Raw genomic sequence first — 7,734 nt, forward strand, 5'->3', positions numbered from 1 at the left:
TTTATACAGGATCTTTATTTATCTTCATATAGATCTAATATTAAGCAAATTGATATGAGATAACCTAGAACATGTTTCTAAAATTGAATTCAAAGAGAAATAATGATAAGAATACTTACATTATACGCAGCGGAATAATAGAGTCCTTCCTTTAGTTTCTCTAACCCTTGTCTCCTTTCCGTCGCAGGGTATTACCAAGAAACTGAATCGTTCTTCAATTTTCTTCACAGCCTTCCAAAGTATCCTTAGAATCACCTAGACTAGGGTGGGAAATTCTCAACACATGAGATTGATACAGAGAGAAGATGAATAAGACTAAGAAAGTGACTTATGTATAGAAAGAATCTAAAACCTATAAGAAACTTGTGTTTTTGACTTCTGAACTTATGTTTTCATCTCTCACTTAACACTCCTTTTATAGACTCAATTAGGCCATTTAATTTAATTAAAAAATCAATAAAATAATAGCCAATTAACGGCCCTAGGTAGAAATTATCATGGGCTTTAGGCATGTGAAATTTCTCATTTGATTATAAGCCCATTGGACTTAAAATCAAGGTATGTATTATTTTCTATTGATTTAATTAATTAAATAATTATTTAAACCCTTTATCAAATTAATTATTTATAAGTTGAACCTTTAGTTAAACTTATTTATTAATTTAGATACCAATTTATCTTAATTAATAATCAGCCATTATTTCTCTTTTCTTCTCAAAATTATATAGCTTTGTGAAACTATCCAAAATTGACCTGATCAACTTTGATAAGCGAGAAGAGGATGCCAATTGTGATGGAAATTTAGGGCTTTACACTTTCTTAATCAACAATGCATGATAGGAGTAGTTCAATATTACAAACCCTACATGCTAATCAAGAATCTTATTCAAGGTATGAATGCAAATCTTGATCATCAAAGAACTATATTCATTATGTGAATGCAAATCTTGAAAATAAAGGATTAAGTGATTAAATGATTATATGATGAACTTAGAAACATTTAATCATCAATACTAACAACATAAGCACAATAGAATGTTAAAATACAAGATTAGAGTTAGAGAGATATAACCTTTTGTATTGAGCAACTTGAATCTTCAAACTTGGGAAATATCTAAGACTTATACACGAATTAACATCACTATCAGAAATATCTATTCCAAGCCTTCCTTTGTTGCTTGAAGCTTCACCAAGATAGAATGAGATTTGGGATTAAGCAAGCCTTTGAAACTCACCAATTAAAGCAATACTTAGAGAGTTTCTTGGATAACAACTTATGATCTTTGAGAGCTAGAGAGAGAGAGAGAGGTTAGAGAGAGAGAGAGTTGAAAAGTGTGATCAAGGATTTTCAACTCTAATAACCCTTATTTATAGGGTAGAAACTGTCACTAAGTCCAACTAATAGGGTTAGAGCTTTTAAACACATCATTTAGAGCTAAGTCAAGAAACTACACGATCCCGTATTGACTGCCTAGGCGATGTGTCGCCTGCTGGGGTTTTGCCTCATAGGAACTTTTAGGCAATGCCCCTACTCCCATAGGCAATGCTATGTAGATGCTTCTATACTAACGCCCTAAGTATGACCCAAAATGTCCCCAAATGACTCCAAACTTTTTGGGAATGTTTATATATCTCATTGTAACACTTTAGACCCATAAAAGTCAATTTTAGATGAATACTACACATTCTCATGTTTTCACTTTAACTTAAGTGAAAAACGTTAAGTGTTTTGTACCTCATCATGTAAGCAACTTAACCATTATATTTAACCAATCTTAACAAATAGCGCCCACACTGGTAGGATTTTTACATACCTTGGAGAAAGAGTGAGACCCAGGAATAAGCCTAGCCTGCGCGATCACCTGACCAACCAACGAGATGGCGCCTGAGGTCAGAATGTGGAGAGTCGAGGTGACTTGAGTGATCATCTAAATGCCCGAAGGGAAGAGCAAGAAGACCTCCATAGGCGACCTTTGTTGGGAAATACTTACACAAGATCTTATTTATTTTCATTTAAATCATATATTAAGCAAATTAATATAAGAAAACCTAGAACATGTTTCTATAATTGAATTAAACATAGATAATGGTAAAACACTTACATTATATGTAGTAGTATGAATAAGTCCTTCCTTCAATTTCTCTAACCCTTGTATCCTTTCTGTCGCAGGGTATCACCAAGAAATTGATCCGATCTTCAAATTTCTTCACAGTCTTCCAAAGTATCCTTAGAATCACCTAGACTAGAGTTGGCAATTCTCAACACATGAGATAGATACATAGGATTAGGGTTGGGCGACACACTTTGTACAACACATCGTGTGGCGCCTAACTCAGAGATTTTTATCCCTGGGATTTGAATTTTGAATTTCAAATAAATTTGTTTAATCAGTTATTTAATTATTCTGTTTAAATATGATTTAAATAAATAATTAAATTAAATATCAGATCAATTTTAATTTGAATTTGAATTTTTAATACAAGAAAGATTATTTAATTAGATTAAATATTTTTATTTAATTCTGATTGTACGTGACTTTCAGAAGAAGCTTTTCATTATTTTTATGAAATTAAAAAGGCTATTTAGGATTTTTACCCCCCGAACTCTTACCACTACCGTATCGTGCCTGATGAGTCTAGTTTTTATTATGTTTTGGTGATGTTTTTAGTAGTCTTTTATTTTGTTTTTCCTTGTTTTGGCGCGGGTTTACGCTTTGTTTGGTTGTTTTTGTGAATATCAGGAAGAATTGAGCATGTGGAAGAAAATGCCAAAGAAAGGGAAGAAATAACCGAGTTTTTCATCATATTTTGATCAAGAATGGTTCTCAATACAATTTGGAAGTGTTGGTGAAATTTTGGGATGAAAACTTGAAGAATTGAAGAATTCCTTAAGAGCCACGGCATGATCAAAGTAGGGCCGCGGCTAGGGGGAGAAACAGAAGCATGGTTTTTTGAGGACATCTTCGGGCCGCGGCATGGATGGGCACTCTGCCCAGAAAACAACGATGCGGGCCGCGGCATGGTTTCGTAGAGCCGCGGCATTGAAAGGATATTCTGCCCAGAAATTTAGACACGGGCCGCGGCATATTGTATGTAGAGCCGCGACCCGCCTCTCTAAAATCTAAAAATCCTAGGTTTTAAAGGACGAAAAAGAAGAGAGAAGTACGTACGGACGAGGGGAGGAGTTCTGGTGTTGAAGGCTCAAGCTTAGAGTATTTTTACATGTTTTTCTTCCTGATGTTATTTTTAATTTCTGTTGTGATTAGCACTATGACTATGAACTAATTTTCTGTTTAGGATGTTCAATTGAATCTCTTGAATTTCTGTTATGACCTAATGCAATTTTAATTTCCTCTTCTTCAATCTTCTTCAATTTCATATAATCTGTTCTTATAGAGTGATTATTGATTGGCCATCTTTAGTCATATTCATATGTTTTTAAGTCAAAATCTGAGAAGTGAGATTTAATTATGCCTTGGTTATATTGGACATAATTCTAATTTAGAACGAAAGTATCTGAATTAATTGTGTAGCTGTTATTAAGTTGTGGAATTTAATGCTACCTTTGTGGTTCAATTTACCATAGAAATATAGGAAATTGTCACCTAGGTTGAGTTTGTAATTCATAGTATGATTATAGGCTGCTGTTTCAACTTGTTAATTGAATTAGGTAAAAAATAAGAAGAATTCATACTTTGCATTAGGGAATAATAGGAAGGATAGTTGATGAGATTGAATATCCTAATTGTTTCTCAGTGATTGAATTAAGAGTTTTTACTATTAGTTATTATTCTATTTAATTGTCGATTATTATTTCTGCACTTTATCGGTTCTTTTGCTGTATTTTACAAAAATCAAGAAGTTTTAATTCATCAAATAGAACAAGAGATTAATTGACTGGTAATTGATAACTCAGTCCTTGAGGACGATACTTGGTTTTACCATTTTATTACAAGTTCGCGACTGTGTGCACTTGCATAGCAAAATTATCGCAACAAGTTTTTGGCGCCGTTGCCGGGGACTGAAAATTATCAATATCAGTCTAATTAATTTTTATTCTAATTTGATTTTAATTTCTCTCGTTTCTAATCTGTTTAGTTGCTTAATTTGTCTATCTCAGGTGAATTTTGGTATATGCGTGGCAGAAAAGGAAAAGCCACACTTGTTCCTCTGAATCCCGAGATCGAAAAGTCTTGCAATCAAATCAGAAAGAATAAGAGAGAGACCCAGAATTCTGTGAAGATGGCACAGAATGATGGGGATGGCAGGAATGGTCTAAATCCAGGAGTTGTCCAAGGGGTTCAGGCTCAGACCAACGCTGAGAGGAGTCTGAGAGATTATGTGCTACCCACTCTGACGGGAGTACAAAATAGTATATGCCCACCAACTGTAGAGGCCAACAACTTCGAAATAAAGCCTGCTATTTTACAAATGGTGCAGTCCTCTGTGCAATTCAATGGGTTGCCCTCTGAAGATCCTCACACCCATTTGTCCAACTTTCTGGAGTTGTGTGGAACCTTCAAATATAATGGGGGTGAGTGATGACGCAATCAAGCTTAGGCTCTTCCCATTTTCTCTAAGGGACAGAGCTAAAAGTTGGCTGAATTCTCTGCAGCCAAACTCCATTGTCACTTGGCAAGATCTAGCTCAGAAGTTTTTGTCCAAATTCTTCCCTCCGTCCAAAGCTGCTAAATTAAGGGGAGAGATAAATAATTTTTGCCAGAATGACGGAGAGTCATTATATGAGGCGTGGGAACGGTTTAAGGAACTCCTTAGAAGATGTCCTCATCATGGCATTGAACAGTGGATGCTAGTACAGAACTTCTACAATGGTTTATGTCCGACAACCAGAACCATTATAGATGCTGCAGCGGGTGGCACTTTTATGAGCAAGAGCGCAACTGGCGCTTATGAGCTGCTGGAGGACATGGCTACAAAAAACCATCAGTGGTCAGAGGAAAGATCATCAAGAGTTAGAAAGGTAGCTGGGGTGCATGAGCTAGATGCAATTACTGCTTTAACAGCGCAAGTAGCCTCTTTGACCAAGCAGTTGCAACAGAGTAGTGTGTCTGCTAATGCGGTTCAGATGGCAGTGAGGTGTGAAATGTGTGGTGGTGCTCATTCTTTCGATCAGTGCCCTATCTGTAATAATAACACCCCAATGGATCATGCTCAAGTTCAAGCGGTGGGAAACTTTCAAAGGCCGCTCAATAATCCATTCTCCAACAACTACAATCCTGGGTGGCGAAATCATCCAAATTTTTCGTGGAAGAATAATCAAGGCCAACAACCTCAGTTTCAAGGACAATTTCAGAATAACATGCCCCAGCCACCTATGAATCAAGCTTCGTCATCAATGCAGCCTAGGCCTCCACAATCAATGCCTCAACCTGAGAGACCTAATGAACTGCAAGCTGCCCTGTTGACTCTTACTAACACTCAGACTCAATTTATGACTGAGACAAGATCCTCCATTCGAAACCTTGAGACACAGGTTGGGCAGTTGGCCAATATGCTCAATAACAGACCCCAGGGAAACTTGCCTAGTAATACTGAAGTCAACCCCAAGGAGCAAGTTCAGGCAATTACTCTGAGGAGTGGGAAGCAAACAGAGCAGCCTAGACCTCCACAGGCAGTAGTTCAGAAAAAAGATATGGGTGCACAGTCTAATTCAGAAAGGGTTACTGAAAACCATCAGAAGTCAGATCAGAGTCCCCCAGTTGTCATTGAGCAGCCAGTTAGAGTTCCATACCCTCAGAGGCTTAGAAAAACTACCCTTGATAAACATTTTTCTAAGTTTCTTGAGGTGTTTAAAAAGCTGCACATAAACATTCCTTTTGCGGAGGCCTTGGAGCAGATGCCCAGTTATGTTAAGTTCATGAAGGAGATTCTGTCAAAGAAAAGGAGAATGGAGGACTATGAGACTGTAGCACTCACTGAAGAGTGCAGCGCTATTTTACAAAGGAAGTTACCCCAAAAGCTGAGAGATCCGGGGAGTTTCACCATACCTTGCACCATTGGCAAGTTTGAATGCAAGCACGCCTTATGTGATCTGGGGGCAAGTATCAATCTAATGCCCTTATCTGTGTTTAAAAGACTTGGTTTGGGGGAGGCAAAACCAACAACTGTCACTTTACAGCTCGCAGACCGATCGTTAACACATCCACGAGGAATTATTGAGGATGTTCTTGTGAAAGTGGATAAGTTCATATTTCCCGCTGACTTTATTGTTCTGGACATGGAGGAGGACACAGATGTCCCTATTATTCTTGGTAGGCCATTTCTAGCCACAGGCCAAGCTCTTATTGATGTTCAAAAAGGAGAGCTTAAACTTAGAGTTCAAGGAGATGAGGTGGTCTTTAATGTCTTCAAGTCTATGAAGTATCCGGTGGCTAGTGACAGTTGCTTTAGTGTGGATGTGATAGAAAAGGCAGTCTCCAAGAGAAGGATGAGCAGTGATGCCTTAGAGGCAGTATTATTGGGTGATGAGGGCGATGATGATGAGGATGCTGAGATCAGAGAATGTGTCAACTGGATCAATTCTTTCTTACCATATTGGAAAAAGTTCCAAGAATTAGCGGATGCGACTGAAAAACCGCTAACCTCCATTCAGCAGCCACCACTGTTGGAATTAAAGGTTCTCCCAGATCACTTGCAATATGCTTATTTGGGAGAGAATGAAACTTTACCGGTCATTGTGTCAGCTGACCTGTCAAAGGTAGAATTGGAGAAACTTTTGAGGGTTCTAAGGGAGCATAAATTGGCCATTGGGTGGACCTTGGCAGATATTAGAGGAATAAGCCCAGCGACAGTGATGCATAAAATCTTATTGGAGGAGAATAGCAAGCCATCCATAGAGGCCCAGAGAAGACTCAATCCAGCCATGAAGGATGTAGTATTGGACCAGATTCTTAAATGGTTGGATGTTGGGGTGATCTACCCAATTTCTGACAGTGCATGGGTGAGTCCTGTGCAAGTGGTACCTAAGAAGGGTGGAATGACTGTAGTGAAAAATGAGAACAATGAACTCATTCCAACAAGAACTGTAACGGGGTGGCGGATTTGTATAGATTACCGCAAGCTCAATAAGGCAACAAGGAAGGATCATTTCCCTTTGCCTTTCCTTGATCAGATGCTTGACAGATTGGCAGGCCACAGCTACTACTGTTTCTTAGATGGGTATTCTGGGTATCATCAAATCGCTATTGCACCAGAGGATCAAGAGAAAACAACCTTCACATGTCCTTATGGCACATTTGCTTTCAGGAGAATGCCATTTGGACTATGCAATGCCCCTGCAACATTTCAACGGTGCATGATGGCCATATTTTCAGACATGGTAGACCGGTGTATTGAGATTTTCATGGATGATTTCTCTGTTTTTGGCTCATCATTCGACCTCTGTTTGGGTAATTTGAAGAACGTGCTGCGTCGTTGTGAGATGGCTAATCTGGTGTTGAATTGGGAGAAATGCCATTTTATGGTGAAAGAGGGGATTGTTCTTGGCCATAAAATTTCAAGTGAGGGAATTGAGGTAGATAGAGCGAAAATTTCTACCATTGAAAGGTTGCCTCCACCAGTTTCAGTCAAAGGAGTTAGAAGTTTTCTTGGTCACGCTGGGTTCTATCGAAGATTCATCAAAGATTTCTCAAAGGTGTCTAAGCCTCTTTCGAATCTGCTTATGAATGGAGTTGTCTTTGATTTTAATGACGAATGTTTGAGGGCGTTCAATTT

At 38.2% G+C, this 7,734-nt stretch overlaps 1 non-coding gene across 1 annotated transcript; it reads right to left on the reverse strand.

The window, feature by feature from the left end:
- Positions 1–4,690: 4,690 nt before the first annotated feature.
- LOC133813558 (small nucleolar RNA R71) lies at positions 4,691–4,797 on the reverse strand. The gene has a single exon (XR_009884567.1). It is a non-coding gene; the product is annotated as a small nucleolar RNA R71 (small nucleolar RNA).
- Between the last annotated feature and the right edge of the window lie 2,937 nt (positions 4,798–7,734).

Source organism: Humulus lupulus, chromosome 1, assembly GCF_963169125.1.
Source record: "Humulus lupulus chromosome 1, drHumLupu1.1, whole genome shotgun sequence".
NCBI classification, from domain to species: domain Eukaryota; kingdom Viridiplantae; phylum Streptophyta; class Magnoliopsida; order Rosales; family Cannabaceae; genus Humulus; species Humulus lupulus.